We start from the raw sequence: 20,470 nt of genomic DNA, 5'->3' as shown, positions 1-20,470 counted from the left end.
ACTGTTTGCTCCAGTACTCTTGATCGTGTTGCTGCGCAATAAAGAAAAGCAGATTTGCCACGGTGTTAACATTAAAGAAAGATCCTGGTTCTTGCACTTTCAATTACACAATTCACCTTAGTAAGAGTGACAAGGTTGACAGACTGTTCTGTGTAATGAAGGTAGTTTCTGGGTTATGTGAGCAATAGAATCTAATGACATGAGTTGAGAGTTAAGGGGCAAAAGTTTAGGGGTAACACGAGGGGGAACTTCTTTACTCAGAGAGTGGTAGCTGTGTGGAACGAGCTTCCAACAGAAGTGGTAGAGGCAGGTTCGATTTTTTCATTTAAAAAAAATTGGATAGGTATATGGACAGGAAAGGAATGGAGGGTTATGGGCTGAGTGCAGGTAGATGGACTAGATGAGGGTAAGCGTTCGGCACGGACTAGAAGGGCCGAGATGGCCTGTTTCCATGTTGTAATTGTTATATGGTTATACGGTTATAAATAAAATAGTACCAAATGAAATTTGGTCTTTTGTGCACTGTTGTTGATTCTTTAAAATTTGTTTTGGGTTCTTCATGAGTATATTGCACAGAGGCCATTGGGCATGCAAAGTAACATCAACATGACTTGCCAACATGCATTTATGTGTCTAAGGCTGGATGTAGAATTGAGACAAAAAGGAGAAAGTCTTACCCAGTCTGCTGCAGAAGAATTTGCAGCATTAATTTTCCAGCAATAATATCCCCTTTTAAGATTCCCATTTTCTTGCATCTCTCTGCTGTGCAAAGGTAATTCGGATCCTCAGTTATGATTTGAAGCAATCTTATTTATCCCAGCCATCCAATATCCCTTCAGCTATCAACCAATCCTTTGTTTTTTTTCTGGTGACTAGTGCTGTTCCACAGTGGGAATGCTTCTTTTCGCATTATATGATCTGGATGATTGATCGGATGGCTTTGTGGCCAAGTCTGCAGGCAATACAAAGATAGGTGGAGGGGCAGGCAGTGTTGAGAAGGACTTCAGCAGATTTGGAGAATGGACAAAGATGTGGCAGATAGAAAACAGTATAGGGAAGTGTACAGTCATACACTTTGGTAGAAGGAATAAAAGCATAGATTATTTTCTAAACAGGGAGAAAATTCAGAAATTGGAGGTGCAAAGAGACCTGGGAATCCTCATCCAGGATTCCCTAAAGGTTAACTTGCAGGTTGAGGCAGTAGTAAGGAAGGCAAATGCAATGTTAGCATTATTGATTCTGTTATGGTTCTTGGATTTACTGAGCACTCCCGCAAGAAGATGAATCTCAGGGTTGTATATAGTGACATAGATGTACTTTGATAATATATTTACTTTGAACCTTTCAAAAGGCCTAGAATATAAAAGCAAGGATGTAAATTTGAGGTTTTATAGGGCATTGGTCAGATGGCATTGAGAGTATCGTGAGCAGTTTTGGGTCCTGCATCTAAGAAAGCATGTGCTTACATTGGAGAAAGTTTCGCCAGAGCATGGTGAAGAAGTGGAATTCTCAGTGACTGTTTACTGGTGGCAAACAAAGTAAAGAATACAACTAAATATTTTAATAATAACAGTTTTTCTTGTAAATTGTGGTAAAAGATCACCACAAACAATGGAGAGGTAAATGAAGGCAAGGCTGAGTCGAGGGACAAATTGTGTGGGTGTGAGGCAAAGTTGAGGTGAAATTGAGGCATGTTGGAGACAAAGTCAGGGCGAGTGGAACGGAGCAAGGTTCTAGCGGTGGAGAGGCAGACTCGAGGCCCGTCCACCTGAACTCAGAGCAAGCTTAGACCAATCTAAGCACCAGGCCTATTTGGAAAGGTTGGGTACAGGCCAAAACGTGACAGCAGGGTCCAGGCTCAGAGCATAATGATGCAACAGGGCCTGGATCCTAGTCCTAGTGAAAGGAACGACCTGATGTTTGGACGATTTAAACTCGGGCCAGATGGATTGAAAGGCAAAGTGTCAGGACAAGAGGTGAGGGTTGGGCTGCTCTGCGGTGCTTGCTTGGCTCTGCTCTGAACTGAGGCTGTGGCCTGCTCAGGGCTTCATGTCTATCGACACACTTTTGTTCTTAATTTTATTGTTTCCACAATTTGTTTCTTTTTCTCTCTCTGCACGTTAGGTATTTGATAGTCTTCTTTCTTTTATGAGTTCAGTTCGGTTTCTTTGTTTTGTGGCTGCCTGTAACAGACATCCCACCTCTCCCGGAAGTTCCGGGAAGCTCCTGCATACTGATAGCGGCTCCCTGACGCCCGCAAGTTATATATGATAGCCCAGAAATCGATTTTTTTGAGAGCAAGCGAGCGAGGGGTGGGGGGGAGAGAGGAACAGAGACAGAGAGAGCGAATGACAGACGTAGCGAGAGAGTGACTGAGAGAGCATCCTGATTATTCCCTCTTTCTGCTAAGTAGACCTATCAGTTTTCTTTGTGGGTGGGCTTTACATTTGACCTCTATCTCTCTTTCATTGTCCATCAGTTCAGTTTAGTGTCCTGCAGCACCATGGCAGAGTGTTCCGAAAAAAGAAAATATAAAACATACTTCACCCCAGGCTACACTAAAGTGTACCCCTGTCTAACAGGGGTCAAAAATAATGACAGTGTTGCTCGCTGCACTCTTTGAGGCAGTGACTTTTCTATTGCCCGTGGTGGGTTATATAACTGTAAAAGACACATTGAGGTGAGTTTAACAGGTGACATTTGTTCATTAGCACAGCTAACATTATTTAAAATAGCTGGCTGGCTGCTAAGAAGCTACTCTATTGATGTCCTACGTGATGAGGCCAAACTCTCTGTAGACTTACTTATAGTTGTAATAAACTTCTAAAAAGCTACAGAAAGGGTGGGTAACGTAGCAGGATCCTCTTTTGAGTCAGTATGGGTGGAAGTCAGGAACAGGAAGGGAGCAGTTGCTCTATTGGGGGTATTCTACAGGCCCTCTGGTAGCAGCTGAGATACAGAGGAGCAGATTGGGAGGCAGATTTTGGAAAGGTGCAAAAATAACAGGGTTGTTATCATGGGTGACTTTAACTTCCCTAATATTGATTGGCACCTGATTAGTTCCAAGGGTTTAGATGGGGCAGACTTTGTTAAGTGTGTCCAGGACGGATTCTTGTCACAGTATGTGGACAAGCCGACCAGTGGGAATGCCATACTAGATCTAGTACTAGGTAATGAATCGGGTCAGGTCACAGATCTCTCAGTGGGTGAGCATCCGGGAGACAGTGACCACTGCTCCCTGGCCTTTAGCATTATCATGGAAAAGGATAGAATCAGAGAGGACAGGAAATTTTTTAATTGGGGATGGGCAAACTAAGAGGCTATAAGGCTAGAACTTGCGGGTGTGAATTGGATTGATGTTTTTGCTGGGAAATGTACCATGGACATGTGGTCGATGTTTAGAGATCTCTTGCGGGATGTTAGGGATAAATTCATCCCAGTGAGGAAGATAAAGAATGGTAGGGTGAGGGAACCATGGGTGACAAGTGAGGAGGAAAATCTAGTCAAGTGGAAGAAGGCAGCATACATGAGGTTTAGGAAGCAAGGATCAGATGGGTCTATTGAGGAATATAGGGAAGCAAGAAAGGAGCTTAAGAAGGGGCTTAGAAGAGCAAGAAGGGGGCATGAGAAGGCCTTGGCGAGTAGGGTAAAGGAAAACCCCAAGGCATTCTTCAATTAAGTGAAGAAAAAAAGGATGACAGGAGTGAAGGTAGGACCGATTAGAGATAAAGGTGGAAAGATGTGCCTGGAGGCTGTGGAAGTGAACGAGGTCCTCAATGAATACTTCTCTTCGGTATTCACCAATCAGAGGGAACTTGATAATGGTGAGGACAATACAAGTGAGATTGATGTTCTGGAGCATGTTGATATTAAGGGAGAGGAGGTGTTGGAGTTGTTAAAATACATTAGGACGGATAAGTCCCCGGGTCCTGACGGAATATTCCTCAGGCTGCTCCATGAGGTGAGGGAAGAGATTGCTGAGCCTCTGGCTAGGATCTTTATGTCCTCGTTGTCCACGGGAATGGTACCAGAGGATTGGAGGGAGGCAAATGTTGTCCCCTTGTTCAAAAAAGGTAGCAGGGATAGTCCGGGTAATTACAGACCAGTGAGCCTTACGTCTGTGGTGGGAAAGCTGTTGGAAAAGATTCTTAGAGATAGGATCTCTGGGCATTTAGAGAATCATGGTTGATCAGGGACAGTCAGCATGGCTTTATGAAGGGCAGATTGTGTCCAACAAGCTGATAGAGCTCTTTGAGGAGGTGACCAGGCATATAGATGAGGGTAGTGCAGTGGATGTGATCTACATGGATTTTAGTAAGGCATTTGACAAGGTTCCACACGGTAGGCTTATTCAGAAAGTCAGAAGGCATGGAATCGAGGGAAGTTTAGCCAGCTGGATTCAGAATTGGCTTGTCTGCAGAAGGCAGAGGGTCATGGTGGAGGGAGTACATTCAGATTGGAGGATTGTGACTAGTGGTGTCCCATAAGGATCTGTTCTAGGACCTCTACTTTTCGTGATTTTTATTACCGACCTGGATGTGGGGGTAGAAGGGTGGGTTGGCAAGGTTGCAGACGACACAAAGGGTGGTGGTGTTGTAGATAGTGTAGAAGATTGTCAAAGATTGCAGAGAGACATTGATAGGATGCAGAAGTGGGCTGAGAAGTGGCAGATGGAGTTCAACCCGGAGAAGTGTGAGGTGGTACACTTTGGAAGTTCAGACTCCAAGGCAGAGTACAAAGTAAATAGCAGGATACTTGGTAGTGTGGAGGAGCAGAGGGATCTGGGGGTACATGTTCACAGATCCCTGAAAGTTGCCTCACAGGTAGATAGGGTAGTTAAGAAAGCTTATGGGGTGTTAGCTTTCATAAGTCGAGGGATAGAGTTTAAGAGTCGTGATGTAATGATGCAGCTCTATAAAACTCTGGTTCGGCCACACTTGGAGTACTGTGTCCAGTTCTGGTCGTCTCACTATAGGAAGGATGTGGAAGCATTGGAAAGGGTACAGAGGAGACTTACCAGGATGCTGCCTGGTTTAGAAAGTATGCATTATGATCAGAGATTAAGGAAGCTAGGACTTTACTCTTTGGAGAGAAGGAGGATGAGAGGAGACATGATAGAGGTGTACAAGATATTAAGAGGAATAGATAGAGTGGATAGCCAGCGCCTCTTCCCCAGGGCACCACTGCTCAATACAAGAGGACATGGCTTTAAGGTAAGGGGTGGGAAGTTCAAGGGGGATATTAGAGGAAGGTTTTTTACTCAGAGAGTGGTTGGTGCGTGGAATGCACTGCCTAAGTCAGTGGTGGAGGCAGATACACTAGTGAAGCTTAAGAGACTACTAGACAGGCATATGGAGGAATTTAATGTGGGGGGTTATATGGGAGGCAGGGTTTGAGGGTCAGCGCAACATTGTGGGCTGAAGGGCCTGTAATGTGCTGTACTATTCTATGTTCTATGTTCTATGTAAAAAAATGACTCCATGATAATATAATGTAATATAAGCGAGGAAGCACAAGAGATCCCTCCTTACAAGACAAAGCACTTCTTCAAAGATGCCAGAGCATTCTATGTCAGGTGATTTCAAAAAGTCTTGGAGAAGTTCCCAATGAGAGACCAAATCTTGAAAAATCTGTCAGTGGTCAATGCAGAATGCCAGGATGAGGTGACTCCAGAGCAGATTTTGACTTTGGCAGAGAGATTTCCAAATGTGATCAAGGCAGATGCAAGAGAACAGCTCCACTTGGAAGTCTTGGATTATGATTCAACAAATCTTGAAGGACTGGTGCCAAACTACAAAAGTTTCCCAGTTAATGTGTTCTGGGGGAAGCTGTCCGAAGTAAAATCTGTGAGCACAGGGCAGTTGAGATTCAAAGAGCTCTGCCGGTTGATGAAGCTGCTTTTGGTGTTGCTAAATTCTAATTGTGATGTAGAAAGGGCATTCAGCGTGGTGCGTCATATTAAGACAGAATTCAGAAGTCAGTAGTCTCACAAAACACTTGTGAATCTCATGTCCTGTAAAAACTAACAAACTCATTGACACAGACTGCTATGAGGTTGAGACTTCCGGCAAAATGCTCAAATTTGCCAAGCAAGCCACACCACAGTACAAGGAAGTTTTGCAAAAGAAATAGAAAAGCTATTTGCATTAGCATTTAGCTATTAACATTGAGACTGCCAACAAAATATGTGTGTGTAACTAGTTTCAATACGTGATCAAATAAATTGTTGTGTTCTTTCATAATCAATTGTCCTGTATACATACACCCTTGGAGGTCGCACGGGGGGCGGGAGGGGGGTGCAGCGGTGCTGGTGCTACCTCCCTGAAATGAGTTTTTGCAGGGTGGGATGTCTGCTGTAAGGAGATAAATCTCAAGGTTGTATACTTCAATAATAAATGTACTTTGAACTTTGAATTCATTGCCGCAGACAGCTGGGTATAATTAAAGAAGAGGTTGATAGATTCTTGACCACTCAGATCTGCACCTAGATCTTCAACTTCCTCACAGACAGGACCCAGGCTGTAAAAATAGGGGACAAGCTCTCCTCTACAATCACTCTGAGCACCAGTGCCCCACAAAGCTGTGTACTCAGCCCCCTGCTATACTCACTGTACACCCATGACTGTGTAGCCAAGTTTCCATCAAACTCAATATATAAGTTTGCTGATGACACAACAATTGTAGGCCGTATCTCAGGTAATGATGAGTTTGAGTACGGAGATAAAATTAAGAACCTGGTGGTATGGTGCAAAGACAATAACCTATCCCTCAACGTCACCAAGGCAAAGGAATTGGTTGTTGACTTCAGAAGGAGTAGCGGACCGCACAACCCAATTTACATCGGTGGTGCGCAAGTGGAACAGGTCAAAAGCTTTAAGTTCCTCGGGATCAATATCACAAATGACCTGACTTGGTCCAACCAAGCAGAGTTCACTGCCAAGAAGGCTCAACAGCACCTTTACTTCCTGAGAAAACTGAAGAAATTTGGCCTGTCCCCTAAAACCCTCACTAATTTTTATAGATGCACCGTAGAAAGCATTCTTCTAGGGTGCATCACAACCTGGTATGGAAGTTGTCCTGTCCAAGACCGAAAGAAGCTGCAGAAGATCGTGAACACGGCGCAGCACATCACACAAACCAATCTTCCGTCCTTGGACTCACTTTACATCACACGCTGTCGGAGCAGTGCTGCCAGGATAATCAAGGATACAACCCACCTAGCCAACACACTTTTCGTCCCTCTTCCCTCTGGGAGAAGGCTCAGGAGCTTGAAGACTCATACGGCCAGATTTGGGAACAACTTCTTTCCAACTGTGATAAGACTGCTGAACGGATCCTGACCCGGCTCTGGGCTGTACCCTCCAAATATCCGGACCTGCCTCTCAGTTTTTTTGCACTACCTTACTTTCCATTTTTCTATTTTCTATTTATGATTTATTATTTAAATTTTTAATATTTACTAATTTTTGTTATTTTTAATATTTAATATTTGTAATCCAGGGAGTGGGAAGCGCAGAATCAAATATCACTGTGATGATTGTACGTTCTAGTACCAATTGTTTGGCGACAATAAAGTATAAGTATAGGGGCATCAAAGGTAATGAGGAAGAAAGCAGAAGAAAGGGGTTGAGAGGTATAATAAATCACCACGATGGAATGGCGGAACACACTTGATGGGCCGAGTAGCTTCATGGTCTCATCTCAAAGTAGCTTCACCAAATGTTTTTGCTTTCTTCTTCCCTTCCCTGATCACACCTTACTCTGATGCTGCCTCCCCGTCTCATCTTCTTTTGGTAGGCCCAGTCCACCCAAAGAATTCCCTCAATGAACTTCCACATTTTCTTGTTGCTTAAATGGAGGCTGTTTCAGGCACCAAGCCCATAAAGGTCACAGAGCAGTCCCACGTGCACCCCTCCCCCCACTAATGTCACTGTAACCTATTCTCCCTATATTTCAATTGTCTTCCTCCAGATTCTAGTGCTTACCTATACACTTGGTAAGTAGCCAATTAAATTACCTACACACATCTCTTTGGATGTGGAGGAAACTTGAGCATCCAGAGATAATTCAAATGGTCAGAAAGAGAACATGCAAACTCCGCACCAAAAGCATTGCAAGTCAGAATGGAACCTGGGTCACTCCAGCTGTGAAGCAGCAGCTGTACTAGTTCCACCACCGAGCCACTCGGTTCCCCTGATAACTGATGCAGCCTGAATTCCTGCGCTAGCTCTGCAGCAGTGGAGGAAATGGAGTCAGCACCTTGGTGTGTGTGCTTTCACACAGAAGGGCCATTCCATCCCCTGCCATACCCAATGGAGCAACACTGCTGGCAGGAGAGCATAAGACCATAACACATAAGAGTAGAACGAGGCTATTTGGCCCATCAAGTCTGCTCTACTATTCCATCATGGCTGATTTATTATGAGGTAGGAGTTTCTTACATAAATCTATTGCGGGCTCGTGTTCAGCTAAATTTTGGATTTAAATATTTCACTAAATTTCTTTTGCAATAAATGCTCCTAGAACTGAGGTCTTTTCACAATAATATGTTGAAATAATTTCTGAAAATATTGCTCAAAATAATTTTGATTAAATGAACTATGGAAATAGATAACTAAATGGCGACTTCTTTGCTTGCATCTTCACAGACAGTTCTATTTCTATCTTTGATATCTCTTTTTTCCTTTTCAAGGTTCTTTTGAAGACCCTGACCTGGAGTTACACTCTGACTTCAGTTCTTTGTGGGAATGGGACCTGCTCTCAGGGCCTCACAACCGACCACTTTTTGATATCCCAAGGACGCGGCCTGGAAGGCTAGCGTGCCTTCAGAGTGCCGGATTTACATAGCTCTGAGGACGTGCTGATCCCAGGCTGGTGCCACTAACTGAGAACACGGAACATTGGGAGCAGCAGGTTAGTTGCCATGGGTTGTGTGTCCAGAGATCTGAGCGTTCCCGGGGGGACCGACTCTCTGGGCGCAGAGCTCGGAAAAAGCAAGGCAACAGACTTTTAACATCGGAAACCAGTGAGTTGTTTGTTATGTCTCCCCTCTTGCTGTGAAACAGGGACACCTCTTTTTCCTTTATTAGGGAGAGAGAGAGAGCTTGTGGTATGTCGAATTATCGGGTGATCGAGTAGTCATTAGGGTACAAGTCTGTGTCTTTATTGATGCTTGCTGCATGCTTGAGTGCTCGGTGGAGGGTGCTGTTGCCTAGCTGCTGCTTGTGCACGGGAGGGGGAGCTGGGGGGGGGCTTTGGGGTGCTAACGTTTAACTGTCATTCATTCTTGGGGCACTCATCTGTTTTCGTGGATGTTTGTGAAGAAAAAGAATTTCAAGATGTATATTGCATACATTTCTCTGACATTAAGTGTACCTGTTGAAACCTATTGAAAAATATTTCTCTCATATCACTAACTTGAAGATTTAATCAGATTATTTATGTGGAACAATAGAATCATTGTTTGTACACAGCAGTTTATTACAATAATCAGAAGGAGGGACCTATAAATGCTTTAAAATGAACAAGAATTAATATTTAAAAAAGAAACATTTCAGCAGAAAAAACATAAAGAGCCCACAAACAGATTTAATTCAGAGGAAAATAGAAAGACGTTTAGTTTCTGAGTCTGTTCTCTTTAATCTTCTAAATTCCAGGGATTAAAACCTCTATTTATTTATTCTATTAATAATCTTTTGTAATGTAATTTACCCTGCTTACAATGCCACCTATCTTTATATCAGTGGCACAATTGAATGCATAGCTATCTCGTCATCTAAGTTATTCGTAAATATGATGAATGCACGTGGTCCCAGTATTGTTCCTTGTAGAACAGCACCAGTCACCTCCTGCCAATTTGAGCTCTTGCCCATTGTCTCAAGCTGCGAGCAAATTTGCTAGCCAGGTCAATATTTTGTCTTCAATTTCATGAACTCAAACCTTAGCTGATAGTTTTTTTTTCCAGAGATATTATCTCAAGGTTCTGAAAGTCCTTGTAAATAACATCCATAGACATTCATGCACTCTCATAGTTTAATCACCTTTCCAAATAATTCAGATTTGTCAGACATGAGCTACCCTTGAAAGATATCAAGGTGTTCAGCCACACTGTTTAGTTACACACTCTAGTAATTTCTCAAAAGCACATGCAAGGCGAAACAGTATATAATTCTGTTCACTTTTCTCAGGTGAAGAGCAGAGTAAAAAGCACAGTTTTCCAATTTAACAACATTGTTCCTGAATTCAGAAGGTAAAAACTGACTGAGCTGCAGTTGAGTATTATTGTGCACTTTGAGGATTCCCACTAATGGATCCACGGTGGAGGGACATAAGAGACATGGTATGGTTTAGGCAAAGGGCTAGGATGCATTAACACAAAATAATCTGCAGATGCTGGGGTCAAAGCAACACTCACAACACGCTGGAGGAACTCAACAAGTCGGGCAGCATCCGTGGAAAAGATCGGTCGACGTTTCGGGCCAGAACCCTTCGTCAGGACTGTAGGAGGAAGGGGCAGAGGCCCTATAAAGAAGGTGGGGGGAGGGTGGGAAGGAGAAGGCTGGTAGGTTCCAGTTGAAGAACCAGTAAGGGGAAAGATAAAGGGGTGGGGGAAGGGAGGCAGGGAGGTGATAGGCAGGAAAGGTGAAGAAAGAATAGGGGAAAACACAATGGGTAGTAGAAGGAGGTGGAACCAAGAGGGAGGAGGTAGGCAGCTGGGGGAGGGGGCAGAGGGACATAGGGATAGGGGAAGGGAAGGGGAGGGAATTACCGGAAGTTGGAGAATTCTATGTTCATACCAAGAGGCTGGAGACTACCTAGACAGTATATGAGGTGTTGCTCCTCCAACCTGAGTTTAGCCTCATCATGACAGTAGAGGAGGCCATGCATGGACATATCTGAATGGGAGTGGGAAGCAGAGTTGAAGTGGATGGCTACAGGGAGATCCTGTCTGTTTTGACGGACGGAGCGGAGGTGCTCGACGAAGCGGTCCCCCAATCTGCGTCGGGTTTCACCGATGTAGAGGAGGCCGCACCGGGAGCACCGGATGCAATAGGTGACCCCAACAGACTCAAAAGTGAAGTGTTGCCTCACTTGGAAGTACTGTTAGGGGCCCTGAATGGTGGCAAGAGAGGAGGTGTAGGGACAGGTGTTCCGCCAACCAGTTCTCACACTCAATAACTTCTCTTTTGGCTCTTCCCACTTTCTTCAGACCAAGGGTGTAGCTATGGGAACTCGCATGGGCCCTAGCTATGCCTGCCTCTTCGTTGGTTATGTGGAACAGTCTGTGCTCCAAACCTATTCTGGTACTGCTCCCCAACTTTTCCTTCAGTACATTGACGACTACATTGGTGCTGCTTCCTGCACCCATGCTGAGCTCGTCAATTTAATCGACTTTACTTCTAACTTCCACCCAGCCCTCAAATTCACTTGGTCTATCTCGGACACTTCTCTCCCCTTTCTCGATCTCTCGGTCTCCATCTCTGGAGACAGACTGTCCACTGACATCTTCTACAAGCCCACTGACTCTTATAACTACCTCAACTATACCTCTTCCCACCCCACCACATGCAAAAATGCCATTCTCTATTCCCAGTTCCTCTGTCTCTGCCACATCTGCTCCGAGGATGAGACTTTCCGTTCCAGGACGTCTCAAATGTCCTCTTTCTTTAAGGATCATGGTTTCCCTTCTGCTGTCATCAATGATGCTCTCACCCGCATCTCCTCCATTTCCCGCAGTTTGGCTTTCACCCCATCCTACCGCCACCACAACAGGGACAGTGTTCCCCTTGTCCTCACCTACCACCCCACTAGCCTCCGGATCCAACACATTATCCTCCGCAACTTCCGCCACCTTCAACAGGACCCCACCACTAAGCACATCTTTCCCTCTCCACCCCTCTCCGCCTTCCGCAGGATCGGTCCCTTCGGACTCCCTGGTCCACACGTCCCTCCCCACGGATCTCCCACCTGGCACTTATCCCTGTAAGCGCAAGTGCTACACCTGTCCCCACACCTCCTCTCTTGCCACCATTCAGGGCCCCAAACAGTACTTCCAAGTGAGGCAACACTTCACTTGTGAGTCTGTTGGGGTCATCTATTGCATCCGGTGCTCCCAGTGCGGCCTCCTCTACATCGGTGAAACCTGACGCAGATTGGGGGACCGCTTCGTCGAGCACCTTCGCTCCGTCTGCCAAACAGACAGGATCTCCCAGTAGCCACCCACTTCAACTCTGCTTCCCACTCCCATTCAGATATGTCCATACATGGCCTCCTCTACTGCCATGATGAGGCTAAACTCAGGTTGGAGGAGCAACACCTCATATACCGTCTAGGTAGTCTCCAGCCCCTTGGTATCAACATAGAATTCTCCAACTTCCGGTAATTCCCTTCCCCTCCCTTCCCCTATCCCTATGTCTCGCTGCCCCTTCCCCCAGCTGCCTACCTCCTCCCTCTTGGTTCCACCTCCTTCTACTACCCTTTGTGTTTTCCCCTATTCCTTCTTCACCTTTCCTGCCTATCACCTCCCTGCCTCCCTTCCCTCACCCCTTTATCTTTCCCCTTACTGGTTCTTCACCTGGAACCTACCAGCCTTCTCCTTCCCACCCTCCCCCCACCTTCTTTATAGGGCCTCTGCCCCTTCCCCCTACAGTCCTGACGAAGGGTTCCGGCCCGAAACGTTGACCGATCTTTTCCATGGATGCTGCCCGACCTGCTGAGTTCCTCCAGCGTGTTGTGAGTGGGGCTAGGATGCAGAAGTCAGCTGGTGCATTTTGTGCATAGATTTTCTTTTTCACTCTTGCTGACTGCTGTAAGAACATCTGATATCACTTGGGCATGGCAATAGATGACACATGGCCAGTTTTGACCTCTGACCTGAAAACCAAGATAAGACCACAATTTCTACATATCACACACTGAACACTTGTTCCTCAAGGATGTTCTACATACAAAAGGTATTGGCAGCCTTCAAGTTGACAACAGTGCACTTTCCGGGAACACTCTGTCCTGAAATAGGTGGCACAATGCTAATACTATCTCCATCAGAAGAGTGCAACAATTCTCCATTATGAGAAATTATGTAATCCAGCCTTTCCATGCAGAAAGCTGGGTTTGCTAGAGTAAGAATGTAAGGATGTAAATTTCAGCACTTTTGTCAATATGTTGACGCTCTGCCCATTTTCATTCAGAATGTTAATAAGTTTGAGATTTCACTGGAAAACCTTACATGTGACAGATTGCATTCAGTTAGAAAGTACACTATTGGAGGGAGCAGATGCTTTGGTTAGACGAGGCATAGGTTCCAAAGAGTTAGAAAGTGATTTATAAGAAACTGGGAAGTGCCTTTGATTCACACTAAAGTGTGTTTTGTCGATGTCCTTTTAGGTCTTGAAAACTTCGAAAGGATCTCTTCACAGTGATTCAGGAACAGCTTCTTCCCCTTTGCCATCTTGTTCAGCTGCTGTGACATTGCTTCCCAGAATAGCCTAGTTAGTAATCCTCCATTGTAACCTCCGCACTGGGATTCTTTATCATCATATAATAACAATAAATTAATAGCCCTATAAAACAGGACTTTATCATCAGAATAACATCCTGAATTGGACTGCTGTCTATATATCCACCCTAGAACATATTTACTTTGTTGTTTCTTCAAACTATTTGCCCATATTGCTCACCTGTTTTTTTTCTTGCACAATGATCTCTCTTATGTATTTATTATCCTCAACAATCTTAGTGCTTCGTGTTTCTTCACATAAAATATTATGTGCTACATGTCTGTCCAGCTTGCTGTCTATTCTCATCCTGTATTTCATCAATGCTTTTTATTTCCTGATTTTTCAAAGTCCACCCCAGCTTAGGATCATATGCAACTGTATTTAAAACAAATCAGGAATGTGGTATGTTTCTTCAATGAAAGGAAGTTGAAATTAAGAGTGTCATTAAGTGATAAAGTTAAGACAGAATGTTTGTGGAAGAAGTTACCCAAAAGAAGGGAAGTTAAAAATGGTGCTGCCAGTTTTTATGTATGACCAGTGAAGAAGAAGGAACGTTCAAGTTAAGTGACAGGGACCTTCAAAGTATTTATGAGAAGAACTTTAAAGAAAAAAATTAGAGAGGGTCTGGGTCATTTAGGAAGAAAAGGGTTAGGGGATAACCAATAAATGGAGCATTTACATTAAGCAACAGATCAGCAAGAGGTCTTGCTGAGTGGCCGGTGATCAGTCAGGAGCAATTGGAATTTTGATGGTGAGTGATGATGGAAGGGAAGTGGGCAGAAGAAGGGGTGAAGTAAAATATAAGTGAAAATATATCTGAGGAAATTGTGAGTGGAGATTTTGTGTGTGTACATTTTTCAGATCATGTAGGAATTTTAGAGAAATTGAGACAAGTAAGGCATATGTTTCAGCATGCAAGGATCTGGCCTTTGGAGGTCAAGGGACAGAGAACAGGATATATCTGGAATAGATTACTGGGTAATGGTCACAAATGAGAGGACTGAGCTGGAATAGGGAACGGAGATGATTTGTGTGTAGGATCTGAATAAGGACCTTACTATGGTTCTTAAGAGTAACAGTACTGCAATATTGGAGCTTTATGAGAGAGAAAATAACTGCATAATATACAGGTCAGGTGACCCATGCTGCTTGACTATGAGCTGTACTTTCCAACAGAACGAACAACACTGCGGGACATAACACTCTCAGACTAGGACCCTGCGACTAGCACTAATTGGGCATCCGCTTAAATAATACAAGTAACATGGAGTCTCCAAGCCTATTAAAATAAACTTAACAAGTTTAAACAAAAAGCACCTAGAGACCACATTATAAAGAGCGAGTGGCTTGAGAAAAACAAAAGGTCAAAAGGTACCCTAACAATTAACAATTCTCGTTAAACAACAATTAACCAGTTCAACTGTTCTAAATATCTTGGTGCCAAACGCCCTCTGGCCCTCCGCATAGGCCAGAAGAGTTCATTACAGCAGATACTGTGCGGTCACGGTGAAGGGAATGAATATTTAGGGTGGTTGAGGGGATGCCAAGCAATATTTTGGATGGCATTGGGCAATTTAAAAGTTGTTGCCACTCCACGCTTCCAGGTAAATGGAGAATATTCCGCCATACTCCTGACTAGTACCTTGCAAATGGTGAGAGGGCCGTAGGATATCAGATGTTGAATCACTGGACACCTGGCTTCTAACTTACAGCCGGAGGATTTATATGCTGGTCTGGTCGGGTACCTGTTCACTGGTGACCTCTGAGGAAATTGGCATTGGTAATACCACTGATTTTCAACAGGTGGTATATTCTCTCTTTTAGGAGATGGTGATTGCCTGACACTTTTGCCACTTACTAGCCCATGCTTGAATATTGTCTAGGTCATATTGGATGCAGGCATGCATTGCCTCATTTACTGAAGAATTGCATGTGGAGTGGAATAATGAACATCCCACATCTTACCAGGTGGTCACAGTAGCTAAAGATGGTCCCACTTATGACTCTGTCCCAAAGAACTCCTGCAGTGATGTCCCAGGGTTGAGATAATTGACCTCTGACAACTACAAGTCTTTTTCTTTGTGAAAAGACTTATTCCAAGTGCTGGGGAGTTTTATATTTGATGGCTATTCACTCCAGTTAATTTCAGATGCCACACTTAGTCAAATATTGCTGAGGTGCGAAGGGCAGTCATCATTGAGCAAGTTCTTGGTGAGCTAAGTGCTGCCAGTAAGCACAGTCAACAACACATTCCATCACATTATGATGACTGAGAGTAGCCTGATTAGATGGTGATTATCCACATTGGATTTGTCCTGCTCTTGTAAATAGAACATACTTGGGGCAAGCTTCCACATTGCCGTGTTGATGCCAGTGTTGCAACTGAACTGCAGAGCTTGGCGTGAGGCCTAGCTCGTTCTGGAACATAGGTCTTCAGTAAGATAGCTGGGATGTTGCCTGGTCACAGAGCCTTGGTTCAATCCATGCCTGCAGTCGGTTGTTGACATAACATTGAGCGAATCGGATTGGCAGGAGACTGGCTTTTCTGTGATTTTTGGGATGTCAGATGGAAGCCAAACTGCATTTCCTACTTGCTGAATGTGGCCATGAATGATGCTCTCCTTAGTACGCAAGAGCCTGGCCCTGCCATCTTGAAAGATTTGGGGATCACAGCACATGGAAAGGATCTCAGATGAGAGTGTCATGGGAATTTTGGAATGACTGCATGAAGGGATGTTGCCCAGAATTACCAGACTCCATTCAATCTTACCTTATGGAGATCCCTTGTACTCCACGCGAGTCATTTTGAGTTCCAAGGTTCCATTCAATCTCCACGCATAACCTGTTCCTCCTAGATCTTTCTGATCTCCCAGGTCTTCCATAGTCGGATAAACAGAAGACATTTTCAGAACCAGGCCTGGAAAGCAGGGTTGGAAGATAAGGAAATGGGAGTAAGAGCTGAGGTGGCTGGGGATATTATTGAGTTGTTGATTACTTAGAAGATGGTCATGGAGAAGGTTGGAGGCTATCATGTTTCATCTCAATCTGCCTAACTCATTACTTCTTCTACACTTTGGACCCTCCTACTTACTTGTGCCTCCTTAAATTAATTCCCTTTCGCCGCTTTGTGCTGCCCTTTCCATCCTGCTCAGACAACCCCTAACCACATGCTCCATTCCATTCTATCTTCTCCTTCCTTTTTGACATTCCCTCTTCAATTCCCTAATTCTTCACTTTCCACTTACCCACCACCAACACACACAAATTTGTAAACTCCATTCTGAAGCTAAATTTCAGCAAGTGTAAGTTTACGTGACCTATCTTTTAGGCAAAATTTGAAGCCATTTGTTAATTTTATTGGTGTTCCCATGCTGAGGGTAGTTTTGCAGAATTGGCTGACATAACTGAAAGTGGATGCAACAAGTCATCATTAATTGAGAATGATTAGAAGTTACTCCTTTTTACTGGAGGTGCAGTCCTTGGAAGGATGTACGGTGTATCAGAAAGATAGGTTAGTAGGCAGAGGGGGTGGTGTGGCCCTGCGTATAAGAAATAATATTAAATCATTAGAAAGGAATGACATAGGATCGGAAGGTGTAGAGTTTCTATGGGTTGAGTTAAGAAATGACAAGGGTAAAAGGACCCTAATAGCTGTTGCATACAGGCCTCCAAACAGCAGCCGGGTTGTGGATTACAAATTACAGCAGGAGATAGAAAAGGCGTGTCAGAAGAGCAATGTCATGATAATCGTTGGGGATTTTAACATGAAAGTGGATTGGGAAAACCAGGCCAGTACTGGTCCTCAAGAGAGCAAATTTGTAGAATGTCTAAAGGATGCCTTTTTAGAACAGCTTGTTGCTGAGCCCACTAGGGGATCAGCTGACACACATCACAGTTGCTGGTGAACGGAGCAGGCCAGGCAGCATCTCTAGGAAGAGGTACAGTCGACGTTTTGGGCCGAGACCCTTAGTCAGGACTAACTGAAGGAAGAGCTAGTAAGAGATTAGAAAATGGGAGGGGGAGGAGGAAGGGTTTCGGTCCGAAACATCGACTGTACCTCTTCCTAGAGATGCTGCCTGGCCTGCTGCGTTCACCAGCAACTTTGATGTGTGTTGCTTGAATTTCCAGCATCTGCAGAATTCCTCGTGTTTAGGGGATCAGCTGTGCTCGTTTGGGTGTTGTGCAATGATCCGGAGGTGATAAGAGAGCTTAAGGTTAAGGAACCCTTAGGAAACAGTGATCACAATATGTTCGCGTTCACTTTGAAAATTGAGGAGAAACTAAATTCCAATGTGTTGGTACTTCAGTGGAATAAAGGAAATTACAATGGTATGAGAGGGGAACTGGCCGAGGTTGACTGGAAAGGGACACTAGCAGGAAGGACAGCAGAGCACCAATGGCTGGAGTTTCTGTGAAAAATGAAGCAAGTGAAAGCAGATATATTCCAAATAAGAAGAAATTTTCAAATAGAAGAAGGACACTACTGTGGCTGACAAGTGAACTCACAGACAAAGTAAAAGCAAAAGAGGGGGCATACTAGGAAGCCAAAGCTAGTGGGAAGATAGAGGATTGGGAAGCGTTTAAAAACTTGCAGAAGGAAACTAAGAAGATCATTAGGAAGGAAAAGATGAATTATGAAAGGAAGCTGGCAACTGATATCAAAGAAGATACTAAAAATTTTTTTTCTGTATATAAAGGGTAAAAGAGAGTTGAGGGTATATATAGGACCAATAGAAAATCATGCTGGAGATATTGTAATGAGAGACCCAGAGATGGCAGAGGAACTGAATGCGTATTTTGCATCAGTTTTCACAGTGGAAGACATCTGCAGTATACTGGACATTCAAGAGTGTCAGGGAAGTGAAGTATGTGCAGTGAAAATTATGACTGAGAAGGTGCTCAGGAAGCTTAATGGTCTGAGGGTGGATAAATCTCCTGGACCCGATGAAATGCATTCTCGGGTTCTGAAGGAAGTAGCTAGAGAGATTGTGGAGGCATTGTACCGGATGACTGGAAAATTGCAGATGTTACCCCGCTATTTAAGAAGGGTGGGAGGCAGCAGAGAGAAAACTATAGACCTGTTAGCCTGATATCAGTGGTTGGGAAATTGTTGGAATTGATTATTAGGGATGAGATCACAGAATACAGAATACCTAGAGACACATGACAAGATAGGCCAAAGCCAGCATAGTTTCCTGAAAGGAAAATCCTGCCTGACTAATCTACTGCAATTTTTTGAGGAAATTACAAGCAGGGTAGGCAAAGGAGATGTAGTAGATGTGGTGTACTTGGATTTACAGAAGGCCTTTGACAAGGTGCCGCACATGAGGCTGCTTAGCAAGATGAGAGCCCATGGAATTACAGGGGAGTTTCTAGTATGGGTGGAGAATTGGCTGATTGGCAGAAAACAGAGAGTGGGAACAAAGGGATAGTACTCTGGCTGGCTGCCGGTTACCAGTGGAGTTCCACAGGTGTCGGTGTTGGGACCACTGCTTTTTACAATGTACGTCAATGATTTGGACTATGGGATTAATGGATTTGTGGCTAAATTTACCAATGATACAAAGGTTGGTGGAGGAGCGGGTAGTGTTGAAGAAACAGAGAGCCTGCAGAGAGACTTAGATAGTTTAGGGGAATGGGCAAAGAAGTGGCAAATGAAATACAATGTTGGAAAGTGTATGGTCATGCACTTTAGTGGAAGAAATAAATGGGCAGACTATTATTTAGATGGGGAGAGAATTCAAAATGCAGAGATGCAAAGGGACTTGGGACTCCTTGTGCAGGATACCCTAAAGGTTAACCTCCAGGTTGAATCAGTGGTGAAGAAGGCGAATGCAATGTTGGCATTCATTTTTAGAGGTATAGAATATAAGAGCAGGGATATGATGTTGAGGTTCGATAAGGCACTTGTGAGAGCACACTTGGAGAATTGCGTGCAGTTTTGGGCTCCTTACTTTAGAAAGGATATACCGGCATTGGAGAGGGCTCAGAGAAGATTCATGAGAATGATCCCAGGAATGAAAGGGTTACCATATGAGGACCGTCAAGCAGCTCTTGGGCTGTATTCCCTGGAGTTTAGGAGAATGGTGGGGGATCTCATAGAGACATTCCGAATGTTAAAAGGCCTAAACAGATTAGAAATGGCAAAGTTATTTCCCATGCTAGGGGATTCTAGGACAAGAGGGCACGACTTCAGGATTGAAGGAAGTCCATTTAGAACAGAGATGTGGAGACATTACTTTAGTCAGAGGGTGGTAAATCTGTGGAATTTGTTGCCACGAGTGGCTGTGGAGGCCAAGTCATCGGGTGGACTTAAGGCAGAAATAGATAGGTTCTTGATTAGCCAGGGCATCAAAGGGTACGGGGAGAAAGCAGGGGGGTGGGGATGACTGGACAAATTAGATCAGCCCATGATTGAATGGCAGAGTAGACTCCATGGGCTTAATGGCCTGCTTCTGCTCCTATATCTTATGGTCTTAAGTGAAAGCCCCAACAACAATTAGTGAAGTTATGCTTAGGTAAAATGAAATCATACCCTGATAATCTTGGGTAAACTGTGCTTAATGTACCTAGTGTTTACTTGTTCAACTTTCATTAGGTCCAGATTTTCTCCTCTGTAGAGATGAAGTGATCTACCTCCAGTTTGGAGTGCCATAGAACATAGACCATTACAGCACAGTACAAACCCTTTGGCCTACAACTTGGGCTGACCTTTTAACCTACACTTAACTCAGGGGTTCCCAACCTGGGGTCCATAGACCCCTTAGTTAATGGTAGGGGTCCGTGGTATAAAAAGGTTGGAAACCACCAATCTAACCCTTCCCAAAGCCCTCCATTTTTCTTTCATTCATGTGCCTGTCTGAGTTTTTAAATGCCCCTAATGTATCTGCCTCTACCACCATCTCAGCAGTGTGCCCATGCACTCACCATCCTCTGTGGAAAAAAAAGCTTACCCCTGACATTCCCCCTTTATT

At 44.2% G+C, this 20,470-nt stretch overlaps 1 long non-coding RNA gene across 1 annotated transcript in view; it reads left to right on the top strand.

The window, feature by feature from the left end:
- Positions 1–20,470, top strand: part of LOC140186768 (uncharacterized) — a 94,268-nt gene that overhangs the window by 6,283 nt on the left and 67,515 nt on the right. Inside the window, exon 2 of the long non-coding RNA XR_011882938.1 lies at positions 8,693–8,913. This is a non-coding gene — a long non-coding RNA (uncharacterized lncRNA). The remainder of the gene's footprint in view (positions 1–8,692; positions 8,914–20,470) is intronic.

This window comes from Mobula birostris, chromosome 23 (genome assembly GCF_030028105.1).
Source record: "Mobula birostris isolate sMobBir1 chromosome 23, sMobBir1.hap1, whole genome shotgun sequence".
In the NCBI taxonomy this organism is placed as follows: domain Eukaryota; kingdom Metazoa; phylum Chordata; class Chondrichthyes; order Myliobatiformes; family Myliobatidae; genus Mobula; species Mobula birostris.
Note: the sequence above shows the minus strand (reverse complement) of the source record. Positions and strands in the feature narration are given on the sequence as shown.